A 19,857-nucleotide genomic window follows, 5' to 3' on the forward strand; every position below is an offset into this window, starting at 1 on the left:
GAGCACAAAGATGTACCGGCAGGGTTAGGAAAGTTAAGAAGATGTAGTTGCACAGCCTGGGTATTGGTGTTAATCACTTGTATGTAATGTTCACTATTGTAAATAAACTCCCAAGAATATCTCCCTGCCTTTGGCTCCTTGTTATAATGAGCAATGTTCGTGTTACACAGGTATGAAATCTTGGTTCCTGCACAAGATAAAGGCAGGTGTCTCAGTCCTTCCCTGTGCAGTGTGTAACTTTCGGAACAAAGTGATAGTCCAACTTTACCCTCACTCGACACATTAGTGATGTCTGCATCTCGATAGTGCTTGTCATTGCTGCCGGAATGTCGTGGGCAGGCATCACAGAGTTCGGTCATTCTCTCTGTGTGCTCTCAGCACCTTTGAGGTGGGGCTGGCCTCCCTTCTCTTCAGCGTCTGTGACTGGTGACACTGTGCTCCTGAAACGATCAGGTGCATTTAAAGTTTCATGGCTACATCTCCATGATATGACCCTGATCGCAGAGTGTAAGCAAGGGGCCCTCAGCCAGACAGGAGTCAGACATTCATAGAGGCAATGTGAAGATCTATGGAGTCCTCACTGCTAGTTGTCACCATGCTCCTGGAATCTAATGATCATTAGGGCCTCCGCTGAGTCTCCATGACATGAGCCTGAGCACTGAGGGTACGTGCGCTGCCATCAGCCACACAGGAGTCAAATGTTCACAGATGCAAGATGAGGACATTAGGACTATCCTCACTGCATCTCACCATCATCCTCCACGAGTCTTGTGGCTATGAGGGCCTCCTGAGCACGTCTGCCTCATCTGGCCAGTGCAATGGCCTCATCATCGGCATCTTCGGCTTCGAGGACCTCATCACCGTCATCCCCTTGGACATCCTCTTATTGAAGAAGATGTGAGCTCTTCCATCTCCTCCTCAGCCAGGTTCTCCCCCGTTGCAGTGCCAGGTTGTGGAGTGCGCAGCAAGTGACGATGATGTGTGACACAGTCTGGGGACTGTATTGCAGTTCTCCACCGGACCTGTCAAGGCATTGGAAGCTCATTTTCAAGATGCCAATTGTTTGCTTCACCAAAGTCCTGATCGTGGCATGTGCCTCGTTATTCTGTCGCTCTGCTGCAGTCTAAGGCTGCTGCACGGGTGTCATCAGCCATGTCCTCTGTGTGTAGTCCTTCTCCCCGAGGAGCTTAACCAGCAGCCTCTGTGGACCCTGTAAGATGTCAGGGATCTGAGACCTGCTCTGGATGTAGGAGTTATGGACAATCCCTGGGAATTATGCGCAGACCTGTAGGATGCATTTGTGGTGGTTGCACACCAGCTGAACATTCAGCTCTTGTGATTGACGGAGTTGACTGCTTGTTGCCATGGAGGTCTAAGCAGCACATGAGTGCAATTGATGGCATCCTGCAACTGTGGGAAATCAGAGATCTGCGCAAATCCCAGCACTTTTGCTTCCTGGCTTCCCTGATCCCAGGCGAAATGCACAAAATTCTGTGACTTTACGAAGATGGCATCCCTGACGCTCTGGATACACTTGTTAGTGGAGGCTTGCAAGATCCCGCACAGGTCCCCTGTGGATACGGGTCAGTGCTACGAAGAAAATGACATGCAGGGAGTGAAAGAGAAATTATTGGCAGTCCTCGGAAAGAAAAACAAACATTTTTTTTTCCCTTTTCCACTTTCTCCTCACACATCATGTAACTCTTTGCTGTATTGCTTTGTGCTTTTTGCCCTTTATCTGATTCAGCTTGGAGGGGAGAAGTAGCAGGAGTGAATGTGACTGCACCCGGAAGATGGTGAATAAAACAACATAATAGAATACTAACTATTCCTGTTACTTAAAGATAACATTGGTGGATCTGTACATTCCAGGTTGTGGTAAGCAGATTTGAGGAGGCTCTGCAGACATGTGCCATTTTTGGTGAAGACAATGCCCATGGAAATCGGGTTGGTCGTGCATTGCTGTCATTTGGGGATCAAGCTAAATCCCAGATGAGGAGCTGAAATTCTTTGACAAACTATCATCCCAATCCCACCTCCTTAATTATGCAGCCACAGAAAACACATCATCTCACTGGAGGGTGGCCTCTGAATTGCCCACCACGCTATTACATTGCCATTTCCTTACTCCGGGTGCCATATCTAAACTGCAGCTGCCCACACAGTTCTCAATGTTTGTAGCCCAGGACTGCTCCAGTGAAGACATGGCCCTGAAATCCAAGAAGAATTCAGTGACCCTAAAATGCCCTGTGAAAGCCTGGTGTGATGTTTTCCGCTCCTTCTCTGACCGCAGGAGATCCAGCAATCTCATCATTCCAGCTTTGGAGGCAGTGGCAGTGGTGGCCCATACCAACACTGGACATAAGAGGTTGACCATCCCGTGCAGAAAGAGAATGAGTGATCTCATCCATGTCACCAAGGTAAGGCAATGATCTCATCACTCTAAACTCACAAACTCACAAGGCCATCATACATTCACTAGCATCTCACTCACTGCCAGCTCAAGGGACATCACCACTCATTCTTTCACAGACACCCTCACATCTCCATCTGGTCCATCTCTTCTGGAAACTTCCTCCTCAGCCCTCACCATCTTGAGGCCACTTGCACAGATCAACACGTGCCCCCACACACACCCTGGGATAGCCTCCTTTCCCAGCACTGCCTTCACCATGCAGCCTCTTCCCATGCCTGAGGACACATCTCCCCTTCCCCTGTAGCTGTTGAAAAGCCACCCCTGCCATATGACTGGCCTGAATGATGTAGGTCATGATGTAACAGTGACATCAGCAGTCATGTGCTAGGCACTTGGGAGAGAGTCTGCACTCATGAGAGACATACCTATTCTGTAACCTATCTTATATATGATAATAATGAACCAGTTTAAAATAACTACCTGAGTAAGACGATAGTCACTCCAGCTAAGCCACACAACCAGTATACTAAACATTTACTTCCAAAAATTGAAAAGGAAAGCAAAATTAATGTTAAAATAATAAAGAGAGTGCTGGGAAGAGGAGAACAGAAGGGAAAAGGGTCACTGTTTGAGCAAAGTTCCATGTTTATTTTGTTTATTTTTACTTAAAATTATGTTTTAAGTTTATATTTTCGGTGCTTAACACCATTTCAATTTATGCATTAGGATACTGAAGCCCGTGACTGTCCAGACCAGGGAGGCAGGGGCCTAGATTTTCTGACTGAATTCACTTTAAATGTTTAGCCTCAGACAAATATTTGGAAAATCTAGGCTCAAGATTCCCTGGAGCTAGCAATGGTCTCAAGTTTAAAAGGCAGAACTGTTGTTATCCTGAGTAAAGTGGATTGCTAAATGTGTGAATCACTCCAATAATGGTCTGAACCAAAACTTGCACTAAATCCAAACTGACATGTACAGCAAACAACCCATCAACTTTCAGAAGCATGAATTAGTCTTAAATGAATGTGAGCATGTTGAATGTTGAACATCCTTCAGGGAAAAGATTTATAGCGAGTGAGGAAAGAAAGTATTCAAGTCCATTGGTGTCTAAAGGTCCTTGAGAAATGCTGTGAAGTGATAGCTAGAGCAAATGGAGACTCAGAGTGCATTTATAGGATAAGTGACTCTGAGACAAAATGTACTACTTAGCCCTTGTACATGGTCTTGCCAGGCCTCATGGAATACCATGTCCAGTGGCTGGGGTTGGGATGGTGGTATAGTGGTAATACCACTGGAATAATAATCCAGAGGCTCAGGTTAATACAATGGGGACATGGGTTCAAACTCCTCCATGGCAATTGGTGTAAGTTAAATTAACTTAATAAAACCTGGAATTGAATGTTAGTCTCAGTATTGGTGACCATGAAGTTATCATCAATTGTTGTAAAAACCCACCTGCTTCACTAATGTCCTTTAGGAAAAGAAATTTGCTGGCCCACATGTGACACCAGAGCCACAGTAATGTGGTTGACTCTGAAATGGCCTTGAAAACATCTCAACTCAAGGGCAATCGGGGATTGGAAACAACAGTTGGCCTTGCCAGTAATGCCCACATTCCATCAAAGAATTTTTAAAAAAGTTTGCATCTCCTCACATGGTGGCGAGATATTGAGATTTTGGAAATGTGGGGAATTAATTGGCGGGAATTGTCTGGCCCCATTGGCGTTGGGAGTCATGACGGGTGGGCGGGCCGGCGACGGGGGACAATATGGTGAGAAAATAGGTTTCACGTTGTCATGAAACCAGTTTGTGATCATCCGCTCCATCCGTCAATGGCGGGTTGCATTTCCCACCCATGCACGCCAGAAACCTAATTTCAATACTTTAGCATCTCATTATAAGCCCTGGAAAAACTCAGCAGGTCTGGCAGCATCTGCAGAGAGGAACACAGTTAACGTTTCGAGTCCGTATGACTCTTCAACAGAACTAAGGAAAAATAGAAAAGAGGTGAAATATAAGCTGGTTTGAGGTGGGGGGGGGGGGGGTTGGTGGGGTGGGACAGGTAGAGCTGGAGCTGGATAGAGGGCCAGTGATAGGTGGAGATAACCAAAAGATGTCATAGACAAAAGGACAAAGAGGTGTTGAAGGTGGTGATATTACCTAAGGAATGTGCTAGTTAAGGGTAGAAAGCAGGACAAGCAAGATACAGATAGCCCTGGTGGGGTGGGGTGGGGTGAAGGGAAGGGATCGAAATAGGCTAAAGGGTAGAGAAAAGAAGAGAGCAAAGGAGGAGCCTGGCTTGGCAAAGGGAGGAGCACCTTCCTCAAGATGAAGGTGCAGCAGGCCCTGCTGCACACGCAGCTGAAGATCCATGGAAAGCTGTCGCTCATAGGTGCCTCACTAGACCCAAGGGCTATAGAGAGTGTCATTCCTGCAGATGACTGAGAATCAGTGTTGCTGAAGATGGCGCATGTCTAGGGAACTGGTCGGTAACGTATGTTTTATGTCTTGGGTCAGAGTTCTTTGGCCAACCGAACTCTATCTGCACGCCTTCCTATGTTCTCCTCAATTTCTGCTTGCAATCAATAACGGAGAGAGACTGATGAAAGAATAAACAATGATGGATTATTGAGACATAGGGCAGAGCACCAGATCATACGTGCTCACTCAGAAATCTCCAGAGCTAGACTTACGGTTCCCAGTTTCCTGTGTGTATAGTGATTAATCAGTGCTGTCACACGATCAGTGCACATACATTCTCTTAAAGGGACAGGGTACCTCACTTTACCACATTCCCCCCGCCCCCTTTTACTTAGAAGTACAGCTAACAAGCTTAAAACACATTAACTATTTACACAATAACTATTTATAGGTCAAGTCTCTCAGGAGGCTTTCTTTAACGAATTGAGTGTCGTAGCCCAACAACCTGTGTTTCTGAGACTTCCTTTTCAGGTGCAGTTGCCCACTATGTCCCTCTGTTTCAGACCTTCCATTTGTTCCACCACCTTAGTTTTTCCAGAGGAGTGGCAGAAACTCTGGGCTGGATTTTCAGCTGCTGGGAAGGTCTGGAATGGGCGATTTGAAAATCACATTCCTGGAAAGCGACACTGGATCTTGATGCCTCTGGGATGCCCTCCAATTTTCAAAGTGTAGGCGATGGGGAGAGTGTTGGGAACCTGCTTGCTGCCAATGATAGGCCTGTTACATTCCTTGAGGAGCTTGTTAATGGGCCGGGAGGGTGAGAATGGAATTTTCAATGTGGAAATCAGGGAACGTGAACAGTCTGACGCACGTTAGTGCATAGCTGTTGGAATCATGTCACCTGAGAAGTCTTGTGCCGGATCATCTGCTTTACCTCTCATTTGACCATGTGGCCACTTTCATGTGTGTTTAGGCTGCTGGTCCTCCAAGGTGCTGCCTCCTCTCTTCTGCAAGGCAGCAGCAGGCCCATCATAGCTAGAGGCAATTCCTAGAAATTCCCAGCTGATATATCGAGCTAGGAGCAGGCTCTGTGGTGCAGTATACAAACTGTTGTGCCCTTGATAAAGTGCGTCAACATATCCATGCCACTTTGGAGATTAATTGTAGCACCTTCTTAACTGCACCTCCCCAAATCGTCACTCCAGCTGAGATTGAACAGTTGCGCTCAGACCAGGATTTGATCTGGTACCATCTTGGCTGCATGGCTCAGGACCAGACTGTGTGGTATCAAGCTACAAATTTAAACGTGCTCATTGAAAAAGATTAAAATAGTGTTTTCAGAGATTGAGCGATGTAGTACTGGGGAGTAAGTACATTCGGAAAGTAACCCCAGACACCACAGCTGAATAAACTAAGCCACCATTGAATTGAATATTATAAAAAAAACATCATTTACTGCTCGATGTCAGTATACAAACGCTATTGGTGTATGTACAGTGGAGTTCTGTTATATGCAACATGGCAGGACCACAAAGAAATTACTAATAGCCAGATTTGTACCTGTGCTATAATTAACTGTAAATAGCAACAGTTAGGACTAGATTTTACCAGCAATCCAGAGACTGGCTGGGAGGCAGGGGGCCTGTAAAATGGTGAGAGAAGGCAAGGGATTGAAGGGTGGAGTGCCGATTATCTTCCCATCTCCACACCATTTTACTAGCGAGAAGAAGGTGGAGAACAGCCCTCCTGCTGAAAGGACCTTTGAGCCACTTAAGTGCCCTCTTTCTGTCACTGCTGGCATTTACCAGCTGTGTGGGTGAGGGGGTGGGAAGTGGGGTTACCTCTGCTGTATGAGGTTCCTAGTGGTCGAAGTGGTTCTTCATAGTCAGGCACACTTTGGTCCAAGGAGGGGTCGCCCGGCAGCAATGGCTGCCCTCGTGGCAATCACTCCGCCCTTACTTATCATCAGCCTCCTCGACGTGGCCTGCCTGACTTACCTGGTAGGAAGGGTGGCGTGTTTCCATGGTGTCCTCTTCTTCCAGCGGCAGTCCCAGCAGTACCCAATGCTCCCGGAGGTGCTGCTGAAGCTGCTGAGCTGGCAGCCCTCCGATTGGCTGGCTCGTCCTGGGGGTGGGCAGTTTAAAGGGACAGCAGCCCAATGGCAACAATTAATTACTTGCCTGCTGCCCAAAAGATGTGGCCTGGCTCCTGGAAATGGCCGAAATGGGGTTATTCCTGACTTTCAAGCCCATCATCCAGATCCCCCATGTGACAGTAAAATTCTGCTCTTTGGTTAGGATTTTCTGCCCTGGGCCTAAGTCCTGTGTCGGGGGCGGGAAGCGAGAGAATTGTCCACCACGGAGACCAATGGGATATCGTGCCATATCACCCGACGCTGGGCTCACTAATTATGCAGCCAGATGTTTCTCGACATTGTTCTCGGTGGGTTGGGCAGGAAGTCACGCACCTTGCCATCATATCCAGGTACCATTTTTAAAAGACGTCCTGACAGCTACTTCTTTATCGCACTCTTAACTATGGACCAGGACATGGACAGCAGAACCCAAGGAGCATTGGCACCCAGATTCAGCAACGCTTCACTGGAAGTGCTGCTGAATGCAGTGGAGGAGAGGAGGGACTTTCTGTGCCTGAGGGATGGAAGGAGAGAATGAATAACTGCATGGGCTGCCTCCAACATCGCACCGAGCATGACCCTTAGGTTTCTATGTCCAGAGAGTAAGCATGGTTCCTTGCTGGATGGACTCACCAATCCTGCATGGGAGGCAGTCGCCAGGGTGGTGAGTGCCAACTGCATTCACCAGAGGACAGCCCGACAGTGCAGGAAAAAGGATGAATGAACTCATCTGTGCCGCCAGGGTAAATTAATCCTCCACTCCACATATTTACCTTACTGAATGGGAACTGGGACATGGGCCTGAGTGGCAAGGCCAACTTCTCTGCTGCCCATTCATAAAAGCACGGCTCAACATGATGCGATTGCGCCTCATAGTCCCACTGCAATCCATGAAGTCTGCAGGTAGAGAGGCGACTGTAGGTCTTTGACTGTGCTCATATTGTGTTGGGTGGGGTTGGCATAGAGGGTGCCAGCATTCGCTGCTGATGCCATGCCTCTGTCTGCTTTATCCTTCTACCTGCATGAGATCACTGCTCTGGAGGGTGCTGCTGAAGATCACTTGCAGACTAGCTGCAAGTGCATCTTTCACTCAGTACACAGTAGCCAGTGGGTTGTTGGTGAAGACTGGCAGAATGTGAACTCTGCCTGCACCCCAATTACTCTCAAACCACCTTCTCTCCTTGCACGACAAGTTAATACACAACAAGCACGAGAGTGGGAGGACGGAAGAGTGCATGGCTGAACTCTGGCATCTCACACCATTCGAAGAGTGGGCTACCGAGTTGGCAGGGGAGGTTCAGGACCGTTCTTTTGCAGATGGTGAAGTTGGCATCTGGCCTCCATCCAGCAATGAACCATGCTTACTTTCTGGACATAGAAACCTAAGGGTCATGCTCGGTGCCATGTTGGAGGCAGCTCATGCAGTTATTCATTCTCTCCTCTTTCGATTACAGGTACCAGCAAGGAGAGGCTAAGACCTGACCCTGAAGCTGAGTCTAACACCAGCTCCACCCCGCAGAGGAGCAAAGAGGATGAGAACGACAAAGACACTGCACCTGTAGACCTATCAGCGCAGTCACCTGCAGCCTCCACCAGCCCAGAGAGGCACACCTCAGTGGGTACTACATCTAGTTCAGAAAGCATCTCACACCCTGGTGGTCACCTCACAGACACGTGTCGGCAGCAGGAGGAGGCATTGACAGCCAGGGTCACTGACACTCAGAGGACGGCTTGGGAAGAGATTTCTGCTAAGCCTGAGTCAGATGATGAGTCTCTGGGAGCGGACCTAGACAAGATGCTGAAAATGCAGTGAGAGGCAGAGAACATCAGATAGAGGTGTAGGAGGCGCTCAACAGAGTAGCGCTCGAGGCAGGGGAGTCTGTCCGCCTGTTAGCTGATGAAGTGGTACTGGAATGGGCTCACATTGATGTCTCCATGGGGAGGGTGGTGGATGCCATATAGAACCTTCTCCAGCAGAACATCAGTTTCTGCCAGAGATGCGCGCAGACCCGTGCTCCACCACTGTAGCCATGCGTGAGCTTTCGTAATGGCTACGCGAGAGGGACATGGGGCGCCTTGATCTCCCTCCAGATGCCCCTTTCCATCAAGGAGTCAGAAAGAGGCCCTCAGACACCCAAAGTAAGGAGGAGCATCAGGCAAACACCTCAGAAACCACCACTCTGGACTCTTCGAAGATGCCTGACCGTTCTGACTCCCCTTTGTCTGGGGGCCCAGCAGTTCCAGCCTCTGGGACTGCCGAGTGTGCACCTGCCCCAGACCTGGACACCCAAAATAAGCCAGGCCTCCAGGCTCCAGAGGATGCCCACCAAAGTCAAAGACAACAGGGCATGAGCAGACTGCCTCCACCCCTGCTGTGGTTGTTGGGGGAGCACCCCAAAGATCCGCATGTCAATTTGTCTCCCCTGTAATAACTCTAACCGCCCCTTCAGTCATCATCGCAGGACCCTCATCCTCCCTCCCTACCACATATGATTGTTCCCTATAACTGTGACTATTCCATCATACCACCAATTCTCTCGCTTTGCCCCCCAGGATTCTTCAACTGATAACATAGACCCCTTCCTTTGAAGCCTCTCCCTGACCTCATGTTCCCCTTATCCACCTGCATGCCCACCCGCCGCCCTCCCCCCCAATACTCACAGTCCCTTGTCCACCTACAACCCCCCCATCCACTCAGGTTGTCCTTGTCCACCCGCAACCCCCATCTATGGCCCCATTCTTTCCCCACTGCCCTTCCTTGGGACCTGTTCCATTCCCCCACTCCACCCATCCAAGACCCCCACAAGACTTCCCTCTTGCCCCACCACTTTTGGCATGCAAACCCACCCCACCCCTTTGTGCCTCTCTTCCCCTTCTTCTCTGCACCCCTACCCACCCTCCCCACCCACCAAAGGCCCTCATCGCACACCATTATCTGCTATAGCTGTACACCCGCTGCTGGATGCTCCACTTTGTCAAGCACCACTTGCTACGCGAGGCTCCAACTGCAGCTCCTGCTCCAACATCGAGAAGCTCCAACTGCAGCTCCCAGTTCCAACATTGACTCCAGTCTCCATTGATTGGACGGGATGGTGGGGGGAGTGTGGGAAATTCTGGTCGGGTGTTCTTTTGAATCCCGACATGAGATGCAAAATGGCTTCCTGAAGGCCTTTGGCAGAAATGGTGATCCACCATTATCCTGCCATGATGGTTGGGACTGCAAGTTCCCGCTGTAAATTTCCTACCTTTGGAAAACCAATTTTTCAGTTCCCACTGTATTGTCTGCATCTGCCGGCCGTGAATTCTCCATTTGAGGGAGAGGACGATGTTGCCCTTGGAGTCAGCAATTCCCATAAACTGTATCAGGAAATGTCTTGAATTTTCTCTTCAGGTTTACAGATATGTAGAAATGATAGTGCACATATGTGTGTATATTGACCTAGAAATTCAGATGCATGTATGTGTCAAAGAATACAGTCTCTGTGTGTAAATGGTGAGTCCTGGTTCATCCCTGATATTTCAATGGAGCGAGAAACCTGTTCAGACCTGTCAGCAATTTGTGACTGAATTGGGGGTGCAGCAATGGCTGGGATGGGTGTGATTGGTGGCTTGGATGAGAATGGCCCAAGTTTGTTAAATGTTCTTTTGGTCATCTTATCTCCTCATTCGATAAGCATGGGGGCCTTCCTCTTCGTCAGTGCCACTTCATGCTGTGCATGTTCAACAGTTAGCAAGCAATAATTTGTTCATATCTCTCTAGAAAATTGGTTTGCAAGAAGTGCTGGATTATAATTAAATAACATTTTGCTGTTAGTATGATCGGAACACAAACTCCTGATCCCATCACAACTACCTACTCCAATATGGTGGGCGGCACGTATCCAGCTCATAAAGACTGCATTCTTCCTGCCTACCTGAGAGTTAGGAGACAATGTTGGTTCGAGAAACAGGTGCTGCATGGTCAAAGTTCTAGGCCATTATCTTTGAATGGGCTGTAAACATGACACCTATCAACAATACATTTAAATAAATGAAAAGTCTTTCTTTAAATCCAGTAAATGTTTTTTTAAAGTAAGATTTTCTCCCATTCTCCTAATTGAGTATCTGTCTACCCTGCCCAACCTCTGCCAATGGAGCAGATGGGCGGATTGTGATCCCAGGTCTCGGCCAACTCTCCTCTTCTGCTGCTAGATGGAACACCTCTTCATTTTTTCTCTCTACTGAGATCTGTCTGGCAGCTTCCATCAACGGCATAGTTGAGATTCAGGATGAATCATAAAGCAATTCTGCATCTACCATATCCTGATTCTGTGAGTTCTGCAATTAATTCTTACATTTTAATTTCTATATGTAACAACATTTTCCAGAGGGCTTCATAGGGGAGAAGTGGGAAAGAATGATGGATGATGGGAAGTGGCAGAGAAATAAAAGCAGAAGAGCTGAATGGAGGTAAGACCAAACCCTGTACTTTTTAAAAAAATATATATATAGAAAATTCTAATTGCTATCTCTAAAAATTTCAAACTAGGCAAAGACTGAAACTGGCTGAATCTATGTCTGTGACCCCAAACAAAAGATACTATTTGGCAATATCGGGGAAACTCACACAACGTTATCCCTGAAGAGTCACGAAGGACCCCCTGTGGGCTGCGCAGAGCAAATTCAAAGAGAGCTATACAAAGGGCCCCTGCATTTCATAACTCAGTCTGGCCAACAGGAGTCTGCTAAAACAAAGAGTCCCATGATCTTCCTTTCAATTCTTAATGATTGAGACATTTAACAAACTCGATGACCCAGGCAAGGGTGTGGAGAGGTGCGAATCATGTGACATGAGCCTCTGGCTGTAGAACCAGTAATATTACCTTGCTGGACTGCAAAGTTTCAGTCTGCCATTTTACTGTCTGACTAGCAGCTTCACAGACAAGGAGCTCGGGCCCAGGTAGGACACCTGGCCCCATCTATGCTGCTTCTGCTGGAAATTCTATACCATTGCTTAAATGATCTGTACGGAATGCTGAGGGGGGTGGGGGGGCGGGTTGAAGGGAAGATACGTTTGGTGGTGGCATCTTGATGGAGTTGGCAGAAATGGCGGAGGATGATCCTTTGAATGTGGAGGCTGGTGGGGTGAAAAGTGAGGGCAATGGGGACCCTATCATGGTCCTGGGAGGAAAAGGAAGGTGTGAGGGCAGAGGCGCGGGAGATGGGTTGGACACGGTTGAGGGCCCTGTCAACCACAGTGGGCATGAAACCTTGATTAAGGAAGAACGAAGACATATCTGAAGCACCATTTTGGAAAGTGGCATCATCAGAACAGATGTGATGGAGGCGAAGGAACTGAGAGAATGGGAAGGAGTCTTTACAGGAAGCAGGGTGTGAGGAACTGTAGTCAAGGTAGCTGTGGGAGTCTGTGGGCTTGCAGTGAATATTGGTGGACAGTCTATCACCAGAAATTGAGACAGAGAAGTCAAGGAAGCGAAGGGAAGTGTCAGAGATGGGCTATGTGAAGGTGATAGAGGGGTGGAAATTGGAAGCAAAATTGATCAACTTTTTCAGGTCCAGACAAGAGTATGAAATGGCACCAAAATAGTCATCGATGTACCGAAAAAAGGTTGTGTGAGGGGACCTGAGTAGGACTGGAACAAGGAATGTTCCATGTACCCCATAAAGAGACAGGCATAACTGGGGCCCATGCGGGTACCCATAGCCACACCTTTTATTCGGAGGAAGTGAGATAAGTTAAAGGAGAAATCATTCAGTGTGAGAACAAGTTTAGCCAGACAGAGGAAAGTGGTGGTGGATGGGAATTGTTCGGGCCTCTGTTCAAGGAAGAAGCGGAGAACCCTCAGGCCATCCTGGTGGGGGATGGAGGTGTAGAGGGATTGGACATCCATGGCGAAGAGAAGGTGGTTAGGGCCAGGAAACTGGAAATTGTTGATATGCTGTAGGGTATCAGAAGAATCATGGATGTAGGTGGGAAGAGACTGGACAAGGGGAGAGAGAACAGAGTCAAGAAAAGAAGAAATGAGTTCTGTGGGGCAGGAGCAGGCTGATACGATCAGTCTATCAGGACAGTACTGTTTGTGGATTTTGGGGAGGAGGTAGAAGCGGGCTGTCTGAGATTGGGAGACTATGAGGTTGGAAGCTGTGGAGGGAAGATCTCCAGGGGAGATGAGGTCAGTGACAGTCCTAGAAACAATGGCTTGATGGTCCAGGGGAAGGTAGGAGGAAGTGTCTGAAAGCTGGTGCTCAGCCTCTGAGAGGTAGAGGTAAGTACGTCAGACAACAACAGCACCACCATTGTCAGCAGGTTTGATAACAAAGTCAGGGTTGGACCTGAGAGAATGGAATGCAGCAAGCTCAGAAGGAGACAGGTTAGAATGGGTGAGAGGAGTGGAGAAATTGAGACGATGATGTCATGCCGACAGTTCTCAATGAAAAGATCAAGAGCGGGTAAGAGTCCAAGGGGAGGAGTCCAGGTGGAGGGAGAATACTGGAGGTGGGTGAAAGGATCCATAGAACGCAGGGAGGACTCCTGCCCAAAGAAGTGAGCATGGAGACAGAGGTGGTGGAAGAAAGAGTTCAGCATGATGCCGAGCCCAAAATTCATTGAGATGAGGGCGTTAGGGTATGAAACTGAATCCTTTGCTAAGCACTGAATGTTCAGCATCAGAGAGGGGAAGGTCAGAGAGTATGGTGAATACACAGCAAGGGATTAGAAGACAGGGGGTCAGAGGAATGGGAAGGTGTGGAGGGTCCTGGATGGGCGTTGATATCAATGAGTTGTTGGAGTTTGCTGGCGAGAGAGGTTGAGTGTGTTCATATAGTGGCACATGGCACTGAGTGTGGATCCCAGGATGCGGCGAGAACAACCGTCCGAGGAGCATTGTATGTCCCAGAGATACCTGTAATCCCGTGTTGATTCAAAACATGAGGGATGGAACTTCAGTTGGAATCCACGTGGAATAAGTCGGAGATGTAGACAGTCACTGTGAAAGCGAGTTTTAGTAAACACCTTGTCAAACACCAGGAGAGAAATGGAAAGCAAATGAAGGTGAACAGGTCAAAAGAGACAAATGGAAATCCTGTCGGAAAGAAGAGCAGTACTTCTTCAAGGTAGGCATTCCTTGAAGAGAAGTGGCAGTGAATTACTGCAAAAGCAAAATACTGCAGATGTTGGAAACCTGAAATAAAAACAGAAAATGTTGGAATCCTTTGAGTAACCCTTTGAGTTCATTCTATTCAAGATTGCTGTGGGGTTATTAATAGAAAATTAGATCACACCAAAACTGAGGGATTGGGAAATACGCCATTGTTTATCAAGGGGGAAGCAAATCAAAAATACCTTTCTGTTTACGGACAGGTGGTGAGAGGAGAAATTAGTGCAGTTTAAATTATCTCCCTTCTGTCCATAACAGTGGTGAAAAGGGTAAGATAGTAAAGAATCTTTTAGAGAGACAAAGTGGTTTAGAAAGAGAACTTTGGAGTCCAAGGACCTGATGGCTGAGGTGCTGTGCTACTGATGGTGAAATGGAGGGAAGGAAGGGGAAAAGGGATACAAAACTGACCAAAATTCAAAAATTACATTATGTGAGCTGGGAAATTGGGCTGGACAGGATTACAGAGTGGGGGCCATTGAAGGCTTTGCTTTAATCTTTGAACTAATTTCTAAATATCTCAGTGACTAAACCACATGCATTTTAAAAGCTAATAAAATTTTATGACTAAACAGTAATTTCTATAAAATAAATGACTTGAGTCCAGGCCAAAAATTTGTGAAGCAGCCTGAATGGAACATTGTCCAAAAATACTCAGTTTTTATTTGCAAGCCTCAGGCATAGTGTACATTTTAATTTTTTTTTTGCGGAAACTACTACAAACTTTGCAAAAATGAGGTATGTTTCAAAGGATATTGTTTGAAGATGGATGTCAATAATTAAAAGAAAAGATCTAAATTTTAAAATGCAGGTTTAAGTTTTACGTCAGTCTGCCTAATAGATTGCAATGCTCAATTCAGTATGCCAATCTGTTTCGAATGATTGCTGTGAAATTTATACTGAATGCTACCAATCGTGTTTAGAGTTTGTTGATAGTAGTCCATGACCCTTGTCATTTCTTAGACAAGGTCAAGCTGTTGAGGTCAAAGTCTGAGACTGTTAGGCATAAATAAAAATACATTTAGCGTCTGCTGCTGATTCTGTCTGATCCATGAAGGACTTTTGGAATATTGAGGTCTTTCATGGGACATGCAGACTGATGCAGTCTTTGTTTTAGTAAAGCTAACAGAAACACCAACAGTTTATAGAAGAAAAATCATGAAGTTGAAGATGTCTTATTAGGGTCACTGACATTCTTGTGTCCATATGGTTTTTATCTTATTATTTGTAAACATATTTGGCAATTTTCTTTAAGGAGCATAAACATAAGAATTTATTTGCATAATTTACCACATAAAAAGTGTCAGAGTCTTGATTCGTACAGTGAATTGGTGTTTAAAAATGGAGGGTTTTTGTATTTTCAATGCTTATATGATTTATTGTTTGATTCAAAGCTACACCTGTTTAATGTGCTTGATTTAAAAACAGCTGTATGTTAATGTGTTGCAGCCGAGAAAGGCAGCATTCAAATGATGCAAGTTTAATAGCAGAAGGTGCAACATATCAAATGAATCCTTGTGAAACAGACCTCCAGGGTAAGTATGATGGCTGTACTCCAGTAAAGAGAACAAATGTTAAATCTTTGTTTCGAAGCCAAATCTTAACCGCATATATATCACCAAGATGTAGTTTTTTTTTCTCTGTCTAAGTTCACATAAGTTTCGATTCAGGGTCTACATGGTTATAGGGTGGGTGGCAATGAGTTTTTATATGTGATGGTATTCTGAATGATTTTATATAGCAATTGATCTGGAAAATCTTGGGGCCCTGTTCTGCAGTATTAGTGCAGCTGAGTGGAACCCTTGTCCAAGGCTGAAGAAGACTTCCTAAATTCCAGTGACTGGGATATTTGCATAGCCAGAGCTGTTCTTCCCTTCCAACATGGAGGAAAGTCCTTTAGAAGACCAGCTGTGCCAAGGAAAATTTTATTTTTAATTCTTTGGCTCCTGCTGGATCTACACTAATAAGGAGGTCATTGCTTTCCCCTAGCAGAGGTTCTGGCCCTTTAGAAGTTCTCAAGGGGACTTAGATCAAGGCTACAGTTGTGTGAATTCCACACAGATATTCCATGTTTGTAAAGGGAGGAATTTCCTGAGAAAACCTGGAAACTCTCCTTAGCTGTTTTCTTTGAAATTGGGCGGAGGGTGAAAGATTTGTCCATGACTCCCATGACTGGAATTTCTAGGCACAATTGAGATTTAACCTATTTTACATTTCCCACCCATCCTTCATCACCTCCCCTCTACCCCATCCCTTCACTCCAACCCCTATCCTTCCTCGCCCCCCAACTCTCCCACCCTGCCATAATTCCTAGGGCATAGCTGCTACCTATACCCTTTCCAGCGCAAGGAATGGGCAATCATGTGCATTCATGTCATTAATCTATAACCATGAAGGAACTTTAATAATGGAATAAACACGGGATTTCAAATGTCCACTCCTCATCAAATCAAGTCATCTATAAGAGGAGACAAAATATTTTCATTGTTTAAATAAAAGCTAATATATCTGTCTTTTATCTGCTTATATTATTTTAAAGGCAAAGATTGGTGCCTCTCTTGTTCATTTGACTGACTGTTCAGCCAGTATCATCTTCCAGCAAACTGGTCTGTGACCATCATGGGCCCCATGCTCTTCTTACTCTCCCAATGACTTGATTCGTTCTTTTCAATAAAGCATCACATACTGATCTGATTTGAACTTGGAAATCACATGAACTGTGGGCTCTGGGATTTGGTAGATTTCCTTTTTTCTAATAATAACAGGCATTTTTGACACCATAGCTGCTTTATTCTAATTGGGTGCCCCCTTGGGGGCCTTAGCCTGCTACTTAAGCTCTCCTTGGCTTAATGTAAGTGTGCTAGCTTTTAATATGTTAAACTGAGAATATAGATATTCAGATTGAAGTTGAAAGCAGAGGATAACGTAGAACATCAAGCCACCAATTCTAAATACAAATGGCAGTATCTTGAACTCTCTCACCTCGAGGGTGCGTTACATTCTCCCTTAATGTTTAGGACGGGAAGTTCTATTAATCAACAATAGTGCCATTTCTTTCATTTTGGTTAGCTGAAGCCCATCTTTTCACTGTGATCCTTTCCTGTAGAACAACATTAGGGGATTCTGGTAAGCATTTGCTAGGGGATTAACTTTGTGCTTCTGAGTGCCACTAATATGCAGATAAATACTGCGTGATTGTAGAACCCTCCAGTGATTTCACTTGTGTTGCCATTGGGCAATGAAAAGATAAGGACCCAGAAATATGATTGTGCCACATACATTTTACAGGTACAAAATGGTGGCCTTAGGGTCCAATACGGTGGCTGGCACATGCCAGCTCATTCCATGTTGAAACAGTGCTGTCTATCATATTGGATTGGGCAGCCTCATATTGTGGGCTTCCCAGGGTCTGAGCTGCTGCAAATTTTGTCCACAAAAAATATCCTGGCATCTTTCTGAATAAGAGAAATTTCACTTCCTCAATGTCCAGCATTTTTTTGCAACCAAAAGCACACATGCAGATCTGTGGCCAGTTTTCTGACATCAAGCATAATTCATTCATCCTGCACAAACCCTCTGTGCCACCTTCTGTGTGATGGCAGAGAGGTGCTACATACTCCACCTGAAATGAAGGAGACTGGCAGAGGTGACCATTTGGTGTGAAGGGAAAGTATAGAAGAAATGGCTGGCAAAAACAGATGCTGCTCATCATCCAGTTAGTGATAAGAATAAAAAAGGAAAAAAAGATCCTTGATGGCCAGTACACTTTCTTCCACAGGGGACAGAGTGTGCAGGGGATTCGGCCTTCTCCAATCATTACTTGTTGCCATATGCTACGCATGATCCATTCCTGCGGTAAACAAGGGTGTGTGCTGGTGACATCCTTGTGAGATGTTTAGAGAATGTGCCTGTCATGGAGGAATAGTTTGTATGTTGTGTGTACGATGTGGAGAAGTGAGGGCTGCAGTTGTGATGAAAGTAGGTGTGGCAGAGTGCGAAAGTAGGTCGTGGAGTGAAGTGTGGTTCAACCATTATAGGAGAGTGAAGGGAAGTGGGGGAGAGGACTGTTTGGAGTAGTGTGATTGCATTGTGTGTGCAATCGATGTGAGATCTAAGATTGCTATCTTGACAACTCTGGATGTCATTAAATTTTATCCTGCATTGCACCCATGTCCCAGGAGCTAAGGACTGGGCATTAACCTCTTCTGCAACCTGCTCCCATTGGCTGGGGAAAAGTTGCATGGAGGAAGGGCTTCCTGCCTGGCAGGGGGAACAAGCTTTCCCTACTCCCTATTGTCCACTGTCCAGCAGCTTCAGATAATCTGGGTGCTGATCCGTACAGACTTTTCTCTTTTCAGAGGTTTCAATTCTGCCTACACCAAGGTGCACCTCCTTTAAGAATTGTTGTCTACCTTTAAGTCGTGGAAGTCAAGACCGATTTTACGCCACCACAAATAGGCAGACAATGACTAACGGGGGTAGAGTATAATAAACTGGCAGCACAAATTTCACATGGGCCAGAATTTTACATCCTGCAGGCAGATGTGCACCCGACCCGTCCAGCTGTGAAATAGTGTGAGATGATGTTTGGAGAGGGCTGCAATATCATCGTGCACTCGTGCGATATCGCGCTTGGCGGCCGTGCACAGCAGTCAGAAGTGCACCCACTGACAATTAAGCGGGCAATTAAGCCCATTAAGGAGGCAGTTGAAAGCCATTTTTGTTGTTTAGTTTATTCTGTGGAGGGCTACAGCTCTCTGAGGCAGCTGTCTGCTTCGGGGAGCACACCTGAAGTGCTCACCAGACCTGCAGTGACATTGGCACCTGCCCTCTTCCTGTTCCCACCAGCAATGTTGAGCCTTTCTCAGTATGCATTTCATGCTGGCCAGCTGTTAACTGGTCAACCAGCATGAAATCACGGCTGGGGGTCGCTCGTGGTCAGAGGCCCGTTTCCCATCTGCTCCCAGGCGCACGCCCGACGAGCGAAAAATTCAGGTCATGATCTGAGCACCCTGCCCTCTGCACGCTCTCAGACTCAATTGAGTTGCTATGTTGTTTTACATGGGTCTGTTTGCATTTAATTGTCTTTTTTATGCTTTCCTCCCTCTGGCGTTTATTTGTAGGACATTTTCTGCATTATTTGCCCAGAATGTTTTTCCGTTAATGTCTCCCATCCCTGGGAATTGATTTGGGAACATTGGACCTGTTGGACGAGGAAGGATCAAGTTCCATCTTATTTTCTATCATCATAGTAGTCGCATGGTACGACTATAATAGAGGTGTTGATTAATCATAGAAGTCACTCTCAGTTAGCATACAATAGATCCAGAAATGTCAAAAACCTCAGTGGTGAAGAACTACATGTCTAAAGTTAACTTTAACATGCTAAACCTGTCACATGCCATGTCTCAATTTGCTCAGAATGTGAAATTTGTGCTGCCAGTTTATCTTATACTCTACCCCTGTTATTCATTGTCTGCCTGCCTATTTGTGGTGTTATTGTGGTTTTGTCCCAGTTATCCCAGAATGTTAATTTCTGAAAGAAATCTATCTAATTTTCATTTGAAAGAATCGATGCTAACTGGTTTCACAGGCCCCCTGATGAGTTTGTCATGTAGATTTATTTACTTTGTTATATAGATTGATGTGCTTACTGTTTCCACAGGTTAGTTTTTAATTTACCCCATTGAAGTGTGGGCTTTGTCCTCTGGGTCTACTGTTCTGGATAAGGT

The sequence above is a fragment of the Carcharodon carcharias genome, chromosome 1 (assembly GCF_017639515.1).
Source record: "Carcharodon carcharias isolate sCarCar2 chromosome 1, sCarCar2.pri, whole genome shotgun sequence".
NCBI classification, from domain to species: domain Eukaryota; kingdom Metazoa; phylum Chordata; class Chondrichthyes; order Lamniformes; family Lamnidae; genus Carcharodon; species Carcharodon carcharias.